The sequence below is a fragment of the Rhipicephalus microplus genome, chromosome 2 (assembly GCF_043290135.1).
Source record: "Rhipicephalus microplus isolate Deutch F79 chromosome 2, USDA_Rmic, whole genome shotgun sequence".
Lineage (NCBI taxonomy): Eukaryota > Metazoa > Arthropoda > Arachnida > Ixodida > Ixodidae > Rhipicephalus > Rhipicephalus microplus.
Window position 1 is genome coordinate 138,779,727 of NC_134701.1, and position 17,787 is coordinate 138,797,513.

The following is a 17,787-nucleotide window of genomic DNA, read 5'->3' on the forward strand; positions in this document are numbered from 1 at the left end:
GAGAACATGGCCTCCATTTTCGTGTCTGTGTTTGTGACCAGGTAGGCGGAAACAATGCTTCAAAGGAGGGTGGAGTCTTCAAACAACATGTACTTTTATGTACATGAGTCTGAAAGAGATGGCTGTGTCTATATGCGTAGCCGCAGGCTGTTGACCACTAGGCGAGGGGAACGGGAAACCCCTCTAGCCTCCTTGATGTTAAGCCCTTAGCGGGTATCTTTTTTATCGTTTCAATTTACTGCTGTTGAGCTCCCGTTCAGCGCACGTAACTGGGCAGTTGTATTGGTTCCGTCGGCCTCAAGAACGACCTCTTTATGAGAGTAAGCGACTTGAACGCGTGTTACTTGATGAACGTTGTGAGATCTCATTACGAATACTTTCAGTCATTGCGGAACGCTTTCTGCAATAGAAAAACTATGCATGAAGTTGCGAAATAGTTCCATTGGTAGGCTTTATTACATGTGAAGCAGCACTGAGACTAGTGTGTGTAACGCTGTTCTTCCATACAACGACCCGTGCGCCATAGGTGTTGGCGCTGTGCCAAGTAGGTCACACTGCTGCTGCGCGCTGACATCATGCTCTCTTCGCAGTGCGTGATGACGCCACTCTCTCCCACGCCTCCCAAGCGCTCACCACGGCGCCGGCAGCTGCGGCCTTGTCAGTTCGCCCGTAACACTTTCAGCGACCGCAGCTCGCTACACCACGCACTCGTCGGTTCACGCGCAATTAGGCTGACACGCACCTAATGTACACGCTCAAACATGTATGTACGGGTCACCTACAAGAGCTACGCCAGCCATTGTTTCAAACAAATAATGAAGCGCTCACCGCAGCACCCGCATTGGCGCCGTTCTACTCGGGACGCCACGCGTGCGCAACGCTGCTGCGTTGCATCCCATCAGGGTTCCCTTCGGGGAGTTTTTTCCTCGTGGGGACATCTCAGATTTTATAACAGCCAATGGGAACGCAAGCGTGTGTGTGTGCGTGTGCATGTGTGTCCATGTGTGTGTGTTTTCGTCTTCCTAGCTACACTTTCAGGCTACGTCTTTCATTACCTTAGTGTGAACGCGCCTATTGGGCTGTTGTAGCATATGTTGGATTTAAATTATTAGGCCAGCCAACTGACCATGCCTGACGTGTATTGAAAGACAAAACGCCTGTGTAGGTAAAAGCTTCCAGTTTAGCCCTAGAGTTAGCTTTTTTGAAAGTACTTGAAAACCAACTTCGGCTTCTCGTACCTACGAATTCCTTTTAGTCAAGTTGCTGAATACTCCCATATACTTATGAAGGGGAAAGAACACAACCACCCGTTCGTAACATGAAGCCACAAGGAAAAAAGCCTCTTTGTTGCCGAAAAATTTATCCTTGTCCGTGGCTAGAACCTGGAACCAACGCCTATCCTGGGTGGTCGCTCCGCTAATAGAACTAACCAGGAAGCTAGCAACTTTCAGCGCGAGGGCGAATTCATCGACAACTCGAAGCACAAGGACAGAAGTAATGCAAATGAGTTCTTCAGAAACCCGCAAGGTGACGGAAGGGTTATGGAAGGAAAATGAAATCCATATGGATTTTCTTGTGGCTTCGTGCTACGAACGAGTGTTTTTTTTTTCGTTTGATAACCTTTCCGCTGCCTTGAGAGATGCCGCAGAACTCATTTCCACTATATACGTAATAGCAAAATGGAAAAAAAGGCACTCTCCCCCTTAAACATAGACAGCTCATATGTTGACCTAACAGCTGGCATACTTGTCACGCCATGATTGTTTTCCTTTTTGTCGACGTATTGCTTGCGCCACACTATTGATGTTATCAAGTTGTCTTTCTTTGCCACTCGAGATTGCCCGCCAGCTTCATGGCAGCAGATACGTGTAGTTGCGATGGCTCGCACATAAATAAATGGGATGCATGGTTTTCATAGTACACAAGTTATGGCTAGGTACACCAGCATATTGTCACAGCACTCACCAAGGAGCACTCATCAAGGAGGAAAGATCTCCTTGGCTTTTTGCAGTGCTTCCTATGTGGTTTCAATAGCGCATGACCTTAGTGTGCCGTATATATTAACAAAAACTTTGCACTACTGAGAATAATATGATTATTCTCAGAAGTACACTTAAGCCGAAATGATAAAGCTGTAAATACTCTTCAAAATATTCCAAAAACATTTATTAGCTCGAAAGCCGAGGTGCCTACTAATACTTAAATGACGGATTTCCATCGTGGATACGACGTTGATAAAATGCACACGAGCAGTAGACAAAGAAAACAAGACTAGAAGGAAAAATATCGCCGAGTCGGGTGAACCGAAAGTGGAACCTACGACCTGTCAATACGCCACGGTAGATGGTGAATGCGCCACCAACTATGCCTAGGACGCACATACTGAGAGATTATTGGACGGGCCTTCGTACATCCCACTCCTTCTCCCTATATCTGTCTTGTTGGTACGCCTGGGCGGTGTCGCTGCCTACGCGCCGGATAGCGACGCACAAGATTATGTCGCTAACGAGCACCGGTAGTGTATCGATAGCGTAATGTAAGGATAAGAGGAATTAATAATGTACGAGAAAAACCGTGGATAAACACTAAGGAGAAGAAAAAGTAAAAAAACCGGCCTCTTACTCTTTATAAATACAGATTATCGTAACACATCATGTTCCTCAGTAAGTACCTTCTTGCATGAGGAAATCTGGTGTAGGAACGAAACCTTGATGGGAATAAAGTAGGACACCAATGAAACAAATTGAATGCACCAATATTGAACGTGTGTGTTTCGATCACTGATGCGGCGCTGGCTTAATGAATCTGGCTCACTTTGGTTACGGCAGATAGCAGACAAAAATCTTTTTTGTTTGGAAACTGCCTTTTGAGGTCATGTTCTATACCGAAATCCTCCCATGTTGACTACGATATCTTTAGAGAGAGGAACACTCTCTATTGTAAAACAGAGATTTTTGCCAGCGTCTATAAATCACTGTCATGCTACTCTGTCTAGGGATGGGGAAGGGGACTGAAAAATATCAGTAGAGCGAAAAGAAAAATGGTAAAGACGTCGTAATCTCAATAATCCATTACATCTCGAATATCGGTCTTGTCAGGAGGCTCTAGTGGTACAATACTTCACATAGAAAAGCCTTGATTTACCTAACATCCTATTTGTAAATAGTTTTATCGGGTTAACTTTGTTACGATTGTTTTAAATGTTATAATTATTCGTGAGCGTTTTATCATTCTATAAAATTCAGCCTAGTTTCAGTTTATGTATCAGGATTTTTTAGATAGGAAACACCACGAGTGTGCCTCGCATATTAGGTGAATTGCTAAGAGTCTGCAAAACAAAGAGCCTAACCAAAAAAGAGTGTGCTGCAGAACTAACCGAGAACAACTGGGGTAGCCATTATCTTAAGTTTTGAAAGCTTTGTCGCCGTCTTTGATGACAACAACGTGTTTCTTCTCGAACCCATGCAGGAACTGTGTTCCAACATAGAGATTCAAAAACAGCACAGACCCACAAGGCACAACGCGTCACAAAGCCACAGCAGGCGTACAAGACGTCTGCACTTAATACTAGTGCTGTGCATGTAAAATGAAACGCTCCAGAAATCAAACAGGCACAGCATGAACTTCACACAAAATCTTATGCGACCTTTAACAACGACATTTTCGCGGCTCAGAGATCGAAACTTTCTGCTCTCGGAAACATTCGCGACAACATAACCTCTACCGAATTATTTCAGTATAAATTTAGGATGATGAACTGCACCAAGAATCAGCTATGCGTGCACTGACGCATTACTTCATACTGTTTGCAGAGCGGCGCTCGCTATCTCCAATGCAGCTCTTCTTCACCGGACTACAGCAGGAAGTAAAAGACTTTTGTCTTGCGCCTCATGATATACACTGTCAACAGGCTGTACACCTGTCATGACAGCACCAATGCGTGCATTCTCTGCGCGTAAACAGGTGAGGCAGCAACAGCCATCGATGGCACCAGTATACACACTTCAGCATTGTGCAAGCTAGCCGTTTCGGATCTGGGATGAAGGTTCATACAATAAGCAAGCATAGAAGCGGCATGCTAGTTCTAGCGGCTGTACGGACACTGATGGCGTTAGCTGCAGCGGACAACTATGGCACCTGAATCAGCTGCTCTTTGGCAATTTAAGGGCCAAGCTCCTTAAGCCATGGGTCATGCGTTTTCGATGTAGGTAGTAGTAGTACTAGTAGTAGTCGCAGTAGATAGCCACCTCGCGTTTAGTCTTTGGAATGTCCGCTGGATGGCGGTACTTCTTTATGATGAATATATGATGAAAATATGTAAGATGGTGGTGCTTGGAGTGTTCAGTAGATGAACAGATGGACGAAAGGAAGAACGGACTCACAGACGCACAGACAGGCAAGCAGATGTACAGTTGGGAGGATGCGCGGATGGACGGAAAAACAGGCAGGCAGGCAGATGCACGGACGGATGGGCGGACCAAAGCAGAGATGGACGCATGGATGGACGCGTAGATGCACAAATGGACGTACGGACGAATGGACGGACAGATGGACGCAAACGCGGACAGACGTACGGAAGGACCCACAGACGAACGTACGGACCCACGGATGCATCGACAGTCACATGAACGGACGGACGGAAGGAATAGCGAACGTATGGACGGAAAGCATGTACAGACTGACGGACGCTTCGCCCCACTTCAAGGATATATGCTCGTTTTTTTTTTATTGCTGTTCACAAATGGCATAGGACAATAGGAGAAATAATGAGGTGTTCACCAGGAGGTAGTATTTCAAATGTTACCCTGCAATGGGTTCGGGGTATAAGGAGTTGAAAGAGACAGACTAAGAGAAAATAAATATTAAAGGTAAAAATATTTGCACAAACACAAACACGAGAGCATTCCATTCGAAGTCGTTCTGACCGGTCAATCTCAGGGAGCCTCACAGCGCTTTTAAAGCCTTCTTCTGCGATGTTGTCTCCATGATGGCGTAGAAGTTTTAGGGGCGAAGCTCCCTATAGCGGCAACCGTTCGTCCCCCGTAGGATGTAACGAGTATAACATTTTGACCTCCAAGGTGGTGCCGGTGAGAGACTCCTTCTTTGCGTTGTTAAACAATAAAAAATAGTGCTCAATGTACATGTCAATGGCTGCTAATGGGGAATGAGAGACAGGAGCATTCGGCTTTCAGTTAACGCGCACGCTGCGATCCCCTTAGCAGCCATTGGCATGTACATTGAGCACTATCTGACACGAAAGAGTTGGTGCGTTATACTCGCTGGGCGTAACCTCCTTGGTTTTAGAAAGGTTTAGCGAGCGTTGGGCCGCAGTCCCATGAATATAGTGCACTAGTATACACCATGAACTTGAAGTTAAAGGTGGGAAGTGACCCGAAGCACAAGCCGTAAAAAAGTGTGCGTGTGCCACCTGTCGTTTGTCTTTGAAATGTCCGATGGATGGCGGTGCTTCTATATGGGGAATATATGATGAAAAGATGCCAGACGGTGGTACTTAGAGCGTTGAATAGATGGACGAACGGACACACAGACAGATGCATGGATGGACGCATGAATGGACGCAGGGGCGGATGCATGGACGAACGCAGTGACGGACTCACGAACAGACGCACGCACGGATGGGCGGATGAACGCATGGACGGTCACACAGGCAGACGCATGGATGGACGGAAGCAAGAACGAATAGATGGACGGATGCTTCGCCCCACTCTCCATCATTCACTCTGTGGATATGCTGCCAATTTTTTTTCATCAGTGAAACGCATCGTTCCAGACTAACCCCCACATTCACAAACGCTGCTCGACTCGACCATTCACTAGAAACGCTCTTTGAAGGCGTTTTCCCATTCACAACGAGCCCTTCACTTGAAACGCTTCGTTCACTTGAGAAAATCTCGAGCGTTTCCACGAGATTGTCAAAGAAGCGATCGAGCTACCTTGAATCGTCCCTCTAATGAAGTTCCCGTGCCAACATCGCGTCCACAGCGGAGCCCGTCTCGCTTTCATGGCGTTTCTCGCCCAATTACGCTGTTACTGCCATGTTCTTTCGACAGTGACGGTGCGCGCTTACTACGGAGCTGTCTTCGAACGGTTCAGTAACGGCCACTGTGGCACCAGGAAAGGTGGGCGTGGCGTAAGAGAAGCGCTCACAAGTGCCGTGATGTGTTTTGTTCCCTTCGGGTGTGCGTATAATAGTCGTGCGAGTGCTCCAAAAATTACCGCAGATGCCAGTGCTTTCAAGTGTTGCGATGAAGCTCGCGCACCACATCCGTTCAAGCGTGGTGCGAAAGCTTGACAAACAAGTGGAGAGGAAACGTTATAGAAAACTTTCGATGCGCTGCATTCACCTTACTTTTGAGCGGCTTCCTCTCCGGTGAGTCTTTGCTACCTGAGCCTTAATATACGGTGAAGCATACCTTGTTACATGATCGTCTGTATCAACGAGAAGGTAAGTTCTCCTGTTTTTTTTTCTTGTTCATATTCCCTCTGCTTAGGTCAGATTACTATTAGAGACAGTTTTGGAAAAACAAAACACAATGCATTTGGGCCCAATGAGTGTGCTGTTGTTGCTACTACGCGTGCGACATATATATAGCTTCGATATGCAGTGTCTATGCAGCTCACAATGCAAAGAACAAGCAAACTCAGCCTTAGGGAATCCAGCAGAGGGCCGTGCTCTGTGAAACGTGCATGTACGCAAGAATGCATGAAGTGTCGTATAAAAACGCAAACATATGCGTAGAAACATAGCAGATGCATTCATTATAAGGTTGTTTCTTTATGGTTGAGCCCCCCCCCCCCCCTGAAAGTTTCTTGCTGGCTACGGCACTATTCGTGCAATTAAATATCAGAATTACATAACCATATGCCTGTTCAACTGGCCAAGTGCCTTAGCCTATCATGTGTCAAAATAGACAAAGCTGAATGACTCAACCATGTCTATTCTTTAACGCAAGAAATAATATTGAATGTATGCACCACGAGAATAAAGAAATATGCGGCTTTAGTGTCATGTTTTTTTAATATTATTTCTTGCCTTTTTTGTGCAGAGGCCCGGCTGCCGACAGAAGAATACAGAGGAAACGTCTCCTAAAACGTGCCGTATTAGCAATGCAATGCAGAGTTCGCATGACTGTATACAAAAGGACAAAATTTGCAGTGAACGCGTGCAGGTCCACTGCATAAGGTACGCTATGGTCTCTACTACCTCGTCCTCATTTATGATGTAATGCACTCCCGAACTTTATCTTGACAGTGGGTCAGCTTCATCTGTTTCATTGATGGAAATTTTACAGTTGCAGTCTTGTGTTTGCCACATTGCTCTTCATCAGCCGCATGTAATCAGGATTCATTTTCCAATTCGCAATTTCTGTTCGTTCACTTATTAATACATAATTATCGTCATGTCTGTCTTTTCAGGAAGAGACAGGATCCGAAAAACAACTTCTCCGATTCTACAGGAAAGCAGTTCTACAAAAAATCTAACTTGTTTTATATACACCAGCACCACTCCCCTTCTACGAAACGGAGACGGCGTGGTTCCAACGTGCAGACATGCTAATGTTGCAGCAATGGCGGATGTTTTATTTACGGGGTTCTCACCTAATGTGTCCGTGATGACTGCAATATTCTTGAGCAGATGTTACCACTTTGTTGCACTGGTCTTCGTTTAATGGGCAGAGTAAAATAGTATGCTTCTTGACGACACTTTCTCCAAGGTTCCGAGAACCCACGCGGTCATTTTCAAGACAGAACAGCGCCAAAAGTCAGAAGCGGCTTCAATTGTATAATTTCCCAAACACTAAACATATTCTATGAAATATGTACAGCTGAGGCTTGGGAAATCGAATCTGTCGTATTAGCCCATCCACAAATGCAGGGCGAATAGAAGAAAGATGGAAAGAAATAACTGCTTACTCAGGCATTCTTGGAAGTTTAAAATTCTAAAATTGAAACACACACACAAACACACACTGTTAACCAACTATATATGCTGCTAATCGACGAAAACAGCAACATTAAAATGCTTTTTTGGCCACTAGTTCAAAAAAGGCACACGATCGCTTTTTTTAACGTGCGTAGCAGTCTGATTCAAACACTCGGCCACGAGTATATCATGCTTACTTTTTATCGCTACTCTTTTATAACCTTGAATATAAGTTAAGAGCATTAGCTTCAAAATTACCGATTACACGCACAGGAACAACTACGAAAGTGCCACGTTGAAATTCGCAGTAAATGAGAAAAACAAAATTTCGGAACCCAAGGACTGTGGGAATCAATGATATGCGAAGCACGAATTAGAAAGGTTGGTATGTAACCATAAAATCAGCACAACGTTACGAGGTGGAGGTACATGATGCCATACACGACTTTCATGTCATGATTATTATGTTTTGATGTGTCGTTTACTTTCGTCATCTATTCACGCCACGTGATACCAAATTCAGTATATTTGAAGCTAGTGAAACGGCCATGAGCACGCTATGAGCGTGGTACGTTGCCATGTTCTTACATAACACCGGCAGTCTGTTCAAGCGACCTTCGTGCATGAGAAGCCTTCGCGAATTCGTTCAAGTTATATTTGAGGGCACTCAAAACGCCGCACGTAAGGTGGCGATGACGTGGTATTTTTTATTTCCCGCATTTTATACAAACCCTGCAAAAAAAATTAACCAGCGTTGTCATCTTACCGTACCTTAAAAATTTTGTTATTTATGGATAACAGCTACAAGTCTTCAGGTGGAATTTTTTCCTCTAGAGTCAGTATTTAAAAAGTTTAATAAGCAATATATAATAAAACCGTGTTTGGCGGATCAAAAATATACTGGCGTGCTACATACAGCTAAGAAAAATACTGCGCTAGCTGGAGACGCGTAGCACCTATTTTTTTATGCTTGGTGCTTTGTAAATGGAGCTCTATTGTTACCACCTAATAAGCATTGGAACACTGCCTGAGTAAGAATTACTATTCATTACTTGTATGACATAAAGGAATTGTTGATTGATTGATTGATTGAATAATTGATTGATATAAACGCTGCTATTTGTACAGTTGCAGTATTGACGTTTTCATTAGTTATCGTGTTGTTTTCTTGTTGTTTTACTTTGCAGAAATGTTTTGAATAACGTTTCGTTCATTCACAGCACCTTTTTATTTCAAAGCATGTGGGAGAGTACTCACAAGCCCGAGTTTTCCTTCCACGTCCATGTGTTGTCTTTCTTCAAATTCGAGCATCCTTCCCTGCGACATAAGTATTACATTTATATTGTCACAGGTAATGGGTATGAGCCATCAACTGTGGGTGGAATCCCTTGGAAGTAAAGAAAGAAGAGGGCTTTTGCGTCCTGGTCTGAGGGCAAGCAAGACGTCGTTTCGTCGCTGTCTGTTATTACGTTCGCGGCACTGGTGGAGGTGCGGGGTAAATGCGCCTCGGCTGCAGATTTTCAGCCGACACACCGAGCTACTTGGAGACAGCTACAGCTCCCACGGCACGAAGCAGTCGCCGCCTGCGAGGACTATCTCCCGAGTACGGTCCCCTCTCTCAAGACGAGATGGCATCTTCAACTAACAACCAGGCGAGTCAAACCAACGACGCCTATTCTTTTCTCCCGCATGTTTTTCATGCGCCGCAAACACCACGCTTATTTCATGGAGACATTTATGAAGATGTTGACGACTGGCTTGACCACTTCAATCGAGTTGCCAACATCAACGAATGGGTTGAAGCTCGCAAGCTGCGGAGAGTTTAATTTGCATTAGAAGACTCTGCCAAAACGTGGTACGAGAATCACGAGGGTTCCTTTTGCGACGTGGCATGAGTTCAGCCAACAGTTTCGTGATGCGTACCGCAGCACTGAAAGGAAAGAGAGAGCGGAGCAGGCTATCTCGTCTCGGAACCAACGACCCAACGAGAGAGTTTCGATGTTTGTCGAGGACATGCTTCGACTCTTCAAGCGTGCTGACCCTGCAATGTCCGAGGAAAAGAAGGTGCGGCATTTAATGCGTGGGGTAAAAGAGCAGCTCTTCGCCGGACTCGTGCGTAATCCACCGACGACTATGGCAGAGTTCATAAATGAGGCAACCACAATAGAGCGTACTCTCCAGTATAGGTCGTCCCAGTATGAACGCCACGACGTGACCCCTGCTGCATGCTTTATCGGGGCTGACAGCGAGAGGCATGCTCTCGCTGAGTTCATAAGAAGCGTCGTGCGGGACGAGCTGCGCCAACTCCAAGCAGTGGGACCCCAACCACCCGTAAGTGATCTCGCAGACTTAATCCGAAATGAGATCCGACAGGTGGTCACCCCACTCGTGCCAACAAGGCCTGAGGCCCCTGTGCTGACTTATGCGGCGGCTCTGCGATCTCCTGCACCACATGGCCCTGATCCGACCATGGGGAGAATGGATCAGGCTAGCCATCGATTCTAGGGCACCTATTCGACTCGGCCACCCGCCTCAAGGTTTCCGAGTGCACCAACTTATCGTCCGTCTGGATCGCGGCAGAACGCCACAAAGGCCAGCGTGTGGCGTACGTCCGATAACCGTCCACTCAGCTACCACTGTGGCGAAGCGGGTCACGTCTACCGTAACTGCCAGTACCGCCAACTTGGTCTCCGTGGCTTTCACCCTGATGCTCGGTGCCCGCGTTACGGTGAGCGTCCCCGCGACATCGAAGCGTACCTTACGGGCCAGCAAGCTCCTCGCCTTGGTCAACACCCCCAATCACGATCACCATCACCTCGCCGCCCCTCATCACCTAGCATTCCCTCGTCATCTTATGCTCCTTTCAGAGGCCGGTCATCGAGTCCCCACACGGGAAACTAGAAACCGCGGCTCCTGGGGGTGAAGCCGCGTCCCAACGAACTGTCAAAGAGCCTCCTTCGACGCAAAGACCCGACGAAGACCGTTCGGACTTTCCAGTCGTTTCTGAAAGTCATAAGACTGTTTCCGCCGACATCACCGTACACGTCGATAATCACGTCTTCACTGCCCTCGTCGACACGGGCGCCGATTATTCGGTTATGAGCAGCGCCCTAGCATCCCAACTGAGGAAGGTAACTACCCCTTGGCAAGGACCGCCGTTGCGCACGGCAGGGGGCCACCTCGTCACGCCAACTGGAATGTGCACAGCCCATGTTTGAGTCCGTGCTTCGATGTTCACAGGGTCTTTCCTCGTATTACCTGTGTGCTCCCGTCCACTCATCCTGGGGCTGGACTTTCTTCGCGAACACGGCGCAATTATTGACCTACGAGACTTGCAGGTGTCGTTCGAAGACCCGTTTCATCCCGAACCGGAAAACGCCCGCTCATCGAAGGCTGCCCTACGTGTATCCTCCGAATCTGTTACTCTGCCTCCCCGCAGCAGCCTTTTTATCAGCGTTTAATGTGACCAAGACGTCCCCGATGCTGTAATTGCAGAAGGAAATTTGTCCCTACTTTTTGCACAACAAATCTGCGTTGCCCGAGGTATTGTTCAGCCCAGTAGAAAGCAGGCTTGCCTATTAGTCACGAATTTCAGCGAGGAGTATCGCCATCTTACCAAACACACTGCGATCGCATACCTTGAGGATATTGCCGACGTCCCTAGTCCCTCAACATTATCTGCTCTTTCGTCGTGCGACGATTCCACCATAACATTTGCAAGCACTCTCGACGTAAACCAGGGTCTACCGTCTGCACAACGGGAACGTCTTTTGAAGCTACTCGGCTCATTTCGGGACTGCTTCGCTACGACTTCGAAAGTTAACCAAACACCACTTGCCAAGCATCGTATCATCACCGAGAATACCGAGAGACCCATTCGACAGCATGCCTACAGAGTCTCGCAAAAAGAACAAGACGTTATACGCCAACAGGTCCAGCAGATGCTCAAGGACGATGTCATCCAGCCATCGACCAGTCCCTGGGCGTCCCCTGTTGTGTTAGTAAAGAAAAAAGATGGTACTCTCCAATTTTGCGTCGACTACCGAAAGTTGAATAAGATCACAAAGAAAGACGTGTATCCTTTACCACGAATAGACTACTCGCTGGACCGTATTCGCAATGCTCGTTACTTTTCTTCCATGGATCTACGCAGCGGCTATTGGCAAATATCTGTTGATGAGCGCGACCACGAAAAGACCGCCTTCATTACTCCTGATGGACTCTACGAGTTCAAGGTCCTTCTATTCGGCTTATGCTCGGCACCAGCTACTTTTCAAAGAATGATGGACACGGTTCTTTCTGGGCTAAAATGGCAATCGTGTCTTGTCTACCTTGACGATGTGGTCGTCTTCTCGGATACGTTTGAGCAGCATGTCCAGCGCTTACAGGCAGTTCTTCAGGCAATTCGAACAGCTGGACTTTCTCTCAAACCTGAGAAATGCCACTTTGCATTCGAGGAACTGAAATTTCTTGGTCACGTCGTCAGCCACGCCGGTATACACCCAGACCCTGAGAAAACGAAAGCTGTTGCCGCATTTCCTGTCCCAACGAACAAGGGCGACCTCCGCCGATTTCTGGGACTCTGCGCATATTACAGACGCTTCGTCAAAGGCTTTTCTCAAATCGCTGAACCGCTAAATGAACTTACGAAAGACGGCGTACCATTTGTTTGGGGCCATGATCAGCATCACGCCTTTGACACGCTACGAAACCCTCTCCAAGCCCCACCTGTACTCGGTCACTTTGACGACAATGCTGCCACAGAGCTACACACGGATGCCAGCAACGTCGGACTTGGAGCTGTACTGGTTCAATGGCAAAATGGCATAGAGCGCGTGATTGCCTATGCAAGTCGAACACTATCATCTGCAGAGAAAAACTACTCTGCAACAGAAAAAGAATGCTTAGCCGTTGTTTGGGCTATAACAAAGTTTCGCCCTCATTTGTACGGTCGACCATTCAGGGTAGTTAGCGACCACCATTCTTTATGCTGGCTCGCCAACCTCAAAGACCCTTCCGGTCGTTTAGCACGCTGGAGCCTTCGGCTGCAAGAATTTGACGTTACAGTCACTCACAAGTCAGGACGCAAACACACTGATGCTGACTGTCTCTCACGTGCACCAATTGGAAGTACGAACGCGGACGTTGAAGAGGACGATACATTCCTTTCCTCTGTGTCAGCAACCGACTTGGCTCAACAACAACGCGACGAAATGGAGCTAAGCCCGCTGATTGACTACCTCGAAGGCCGAAAACGCAGCCTTCCTCGAAACATCGCACGTTCGCTGGCCTCGTTCTGCATCAGGGATGGAGTCCTCTACAAGAAAAATTTCGACCATACCCAGGCTACTTACCTACTGGTTGCGCCGACCTCGCTTCGGGACGATATTTTAGATGCTTGTCACGACTAACCATCATCCGGACACCTTGGCTACGCGCACATTAGAAAGAATTCGCCGCTCATACTACTGGCCCCGCCTCGCGAAGACAGTCAAGCAGTACGTCCGCACATGCCGCAACTGCCAACGCCGTAAGACTCCACCTGTCTGACCAGAGGGCTACCACAGCCCATCGCCACGCCGAAGACACCTTTCCATCAAATTGGCATTGACTTGCTCGGCTCATTTCCCACCTCTTCGTCTGGAAACCGGTGGATTGTGGTTGCCACGGATCATTTAACGCGTTACAGCGAAACAAAGGCCCTGCTCAAAGCTACCGTAGCCGAAATCGCCGTTTTTTGTCACCAGCATCGTACTTCGTCACGGAGCGCCAGCTGTGATAATTACTGATCGTGGTACAGCTTTCACCGCAGAGATGCTTCAAGAAGTGCTGAGACTAAGTGGTACAGAACATCGGAAAACCACGGGTTACCACCCCCAAACAAATGGACTCACTGAACGGTTGAACAAGACAATTGCAGATATGCTGTCAATGTATGTGGCCATTGATCACAAGAACTGGGATGATATACTCCGTTACGTAACTTTTGCTTACAATACGGCAGTCCAAGAGAGTACAGGTTTCACCACATTTCGCTTAGTTCATGGTCGAGAGGTCACTACAATGCTCGACGCAATGCTCCTTCCCAACAACTTGAGCATGTTCAACACGGACGCTGCATTGTTCGCTCAACGCACCGAGGAGGCCCGTCAACTCGCCCGATGCCGTATTCAGGCTCGCCAAACTGCCGACGCACACCGCTACAACCTTACACACCGAGAGGTTACCTTCCAACTAGGCGATGAAGTTTGGGTGTGTCCTCCCATCCGACAGCGTGGTCACTCTGAGAAGTTGATTCGGCGCTACTTCGGCCCTTACAAAGTTCTGCGCCGACTCAGTGACGTTACGTATGAAGTTCTCCCTGAGGGCACCTCAAGACGTTCCCGTCGGTTTCCACAAAGCTATGTGGTGCACGTGTTAAGACTCAAGCCATATTTCTCGCGTCATCCATCGAACGTGGACTAACTTGTACCATACAATGACTATTTTTTGTCACTTTGGTTTTTTTATTGTCTTGTGTACTTCTTTCTTTATTCAGTACTTCTACGACGCCAGCCCATTTTTTTCTCTTACGACGGAGTTGTTGGGTTCCATGGTAGCATCTTTTCTTTCGCATTTTTTTTCTCAACGCTGATTACCAGCATCAAGCCGATGCTTTTCGAGGAGAGGGAGTAATGTCACAGGTAATGGGTATGAGCTATCAACTGTAGGTGGAATCCCTTGGAAGTGAAGAAAGAAGAGGGCTTTTGCGTCCTGGTCTGAGGGCAAGCAAGACGTCGTTTCGTCGCTGTCTGTTATTACGTTCACGGCAATATGTTGTGGAGTGGGACATGCAAGTTATAAAGTAGCTATCCGAGGCATTGCTGGGCAAGCAAGAGCTGCAGCCTGTTTCCCCATACACATAAAAATGCATGCTTTTTTTTTTCAAGTTCACTCTTGAAAACCCTAAATAATTTGCTAGCCGACAGTCCAAGGCACAGACACACTTACTTCTTCACGCAGACCCTCATAGTTGAGGTACCGTTCGGTGGCTGCGAGATACGCTGCATCTCAATGAGGCTCAAGCCAAAAGTGGCAAAAGTTGCATACGTTTCCACAAAACCACTCGCTTGTGAACCTTTTCTGAACGACGCACTCGTACGACAACAATTCATGCTTGAAACTCTCGAGATAAACAATGTAACGGTGCTCTTAATCACTTGATAACCAGAATATCATACCACCAAGTACTGAAGAAGGGATTGCAGGAATTTTGAAGTGTTATTTTATTACAAGCGGGGTGGCTTAGACCAACACTTGGTGGTATACTGAGCTAAAAAAAGCTCAAAAATAACCGATTGACATTCAATATACTATAACCTAAACATCCTCATTATCCCCATCACCATCATCATTATTATCAGCCTGACTACGTCCTCTGCCGAACAAAAGGCCTCTTACATGTTCCACCAGTAAACTCGGTCCTGTGCTTGCTGCTGCCACTTTATTTCCACAAACGTCTTAATCACATCTGCCCACCTAACTTTCTGTCTCCCTCTAACCCGCTTGCCTTCTCTGCGAATCTAATCAGCTCCTCTAATTACCAACGGTTATCCTGCCTACGCGCTACGTGCCCGGCCCATGTCGATTTCCTCTTGATTTCAACTTTGAGGTCCTTAACGCTGGTTTGTTCCCTGATCTACTCTGCTCACTTCTTGTATCTCTATTCTACAAACAATGATGCCAGTAAGCACCGATAGTCAATGAAAAAACGTTAAATAGGGACATCCATACCGAGCACCTTGCACAGCAGATGCGCAACGCCAACCACACGACCATTACGTTAGCATGCGCTCGGGCAGGGACAAAATAGCGTAAGTTCTTTGCACGTACTTGGCGAATTGCACTTTCGCCCCCCTTGAAGCCGCATGTCTCTTGGGACGTAAAGCTCCAGGTATCATTATTATCATCAAGTCATGAGTCTTCTGTCGAGTAACGTTTGTGCCGAAGCATGGTATTTAGGTTTATTTTTCACCCAATGCATTTAATGCCTTTAGCTTAAACTCACCCATGCAGCCATTTTTACTCGGCGTGCCTTCCTTCGTTAAAGATATCTCAGAATGGCGATGATATAAATAAATTAAGCTAAGGCAGTGGTGTTTTTTTTTAAGCAGGAATTCACACTCCGTTCTCGCTGTCACAACAGCCAGACACTAGTTTCTTTTTGTTTGCTATTATGCGCAATGACTGATTCCGTCTACAAATGTGAACCAGGAAGCAACTCATCATTCCTGCACATCGTTCCCCGAGTCACTCGCACAGACATGATGTGTACCTGCCAATTTCAAATACGACCACCCATCAACGGTAATTTTTCCTGCATACTGTCACGAAACCGAAACCCCTTCCGAGTTCAGATATCACCCTCATCACCGCCATTGCTGAATTCAAAGCTGATGATGGAGACCATCTGTCAAGTGATGAAATCTAACCTCACCCACCAGCTTCTTTGTTAGCCCACTCCTCATGTAATGTCCCATGTGGAACCTTCTAGATATTATGGAAAAAAACGATGTATAGCGGCGGTCATGTCTGTATAGAGACTGCGAGCGGCCTTGTAGCTGTTGCGCGTTGTGACGTCGTAAGCACAGGAGCATGCGCAGTCTGCTCAGCCCGGGTGACAACAATGGAAAGTGTGCTTGTTTAAACGAAGAATCACACTACTTCACACCGCTTTTGACCCATATATTTCGTAAGACCAGGCGTGTTTAGACTTGACGCCTGGAAAAACGTTGCATGTTTTGTGGCTGTTTTGAGGCGTGGAATTATATGAAAATCAGAAGATACGAGAATGCCTACAGCTGCGTAAAAATAAATCCTAGACGGCCACGATATCAAAACGTCCACAGAGCGTCACTAGTTTATGCAGGCGCATGTTATCAGTTGAAACTTGCTTTGTCTTATGAAGTCGATCTGACCAAGCACTTTGAGGGGGTGCAACTCTTCGAATAAACAAGCACATCTTCCAATGTGTCACCCATGCAGAGCAGCCCTGTTTGTTTTTTATTCCGCGCATGCTCGTGTACACGTGACGTCACAACCCGCGACGACCACTAGGTGCCGAACCGCAGAGCGAAGCCGGCTGCTCGCACACACTACACAGACATGGCCGCGACTGCAATACTAGCTTCAAAGGACGCGCGTGTGCATTGCCACGTTTCGAAAGCAGACGCGTGCTTCCTTAAAAAAAACGCCAGGCCTGCGTGGAAGGTACAGCACAGTCACAGAAAAAGCTAGAAGAGTGGCATCTCAGAGCCTTTTCAAAACACTCATTGGATAACTACTGCAAGCACACTTCTTTGATACCCACTAGGACATTAATAATAGAAATTTTTGGGTAGCAGGCATGCATTTGCTATGCTAGTTTTCGTCATTCTTCTGAGAAGCGTGGTATACGCTAAACACTTGCAAGGAATTTCGTGCCAATTGTCTATGCAGTGGCTGACCACGATAGAGAATTATGGCTGAATGGGGGATGCGCCACAGTTAATAAAGAAACAAGAACATGCTTTTGTAGTGGGTTGGAGCATCAGACGACCCATTCCTTACACCATTCGCAATGTGCGAAGACTGCTTGTTCTTTTTCTATTTTAAAAGGCTTCATAAATCACATCAACGCGATTGCTTTCACGACGTCAAGCCCACCTAAGGCAAGTTTGCCCACAAGGTCCAAGCACCAGCGTGGCTGTGTGGTGGAATACTGGGCTGGCACCTAGCAGACCGGGGTCTAGCTCCATTGTGTCATTGTGATATGTTTTTTTAATCAAGCTTCGCGTGATGTGGTTACGGACACCGCCGGCGGA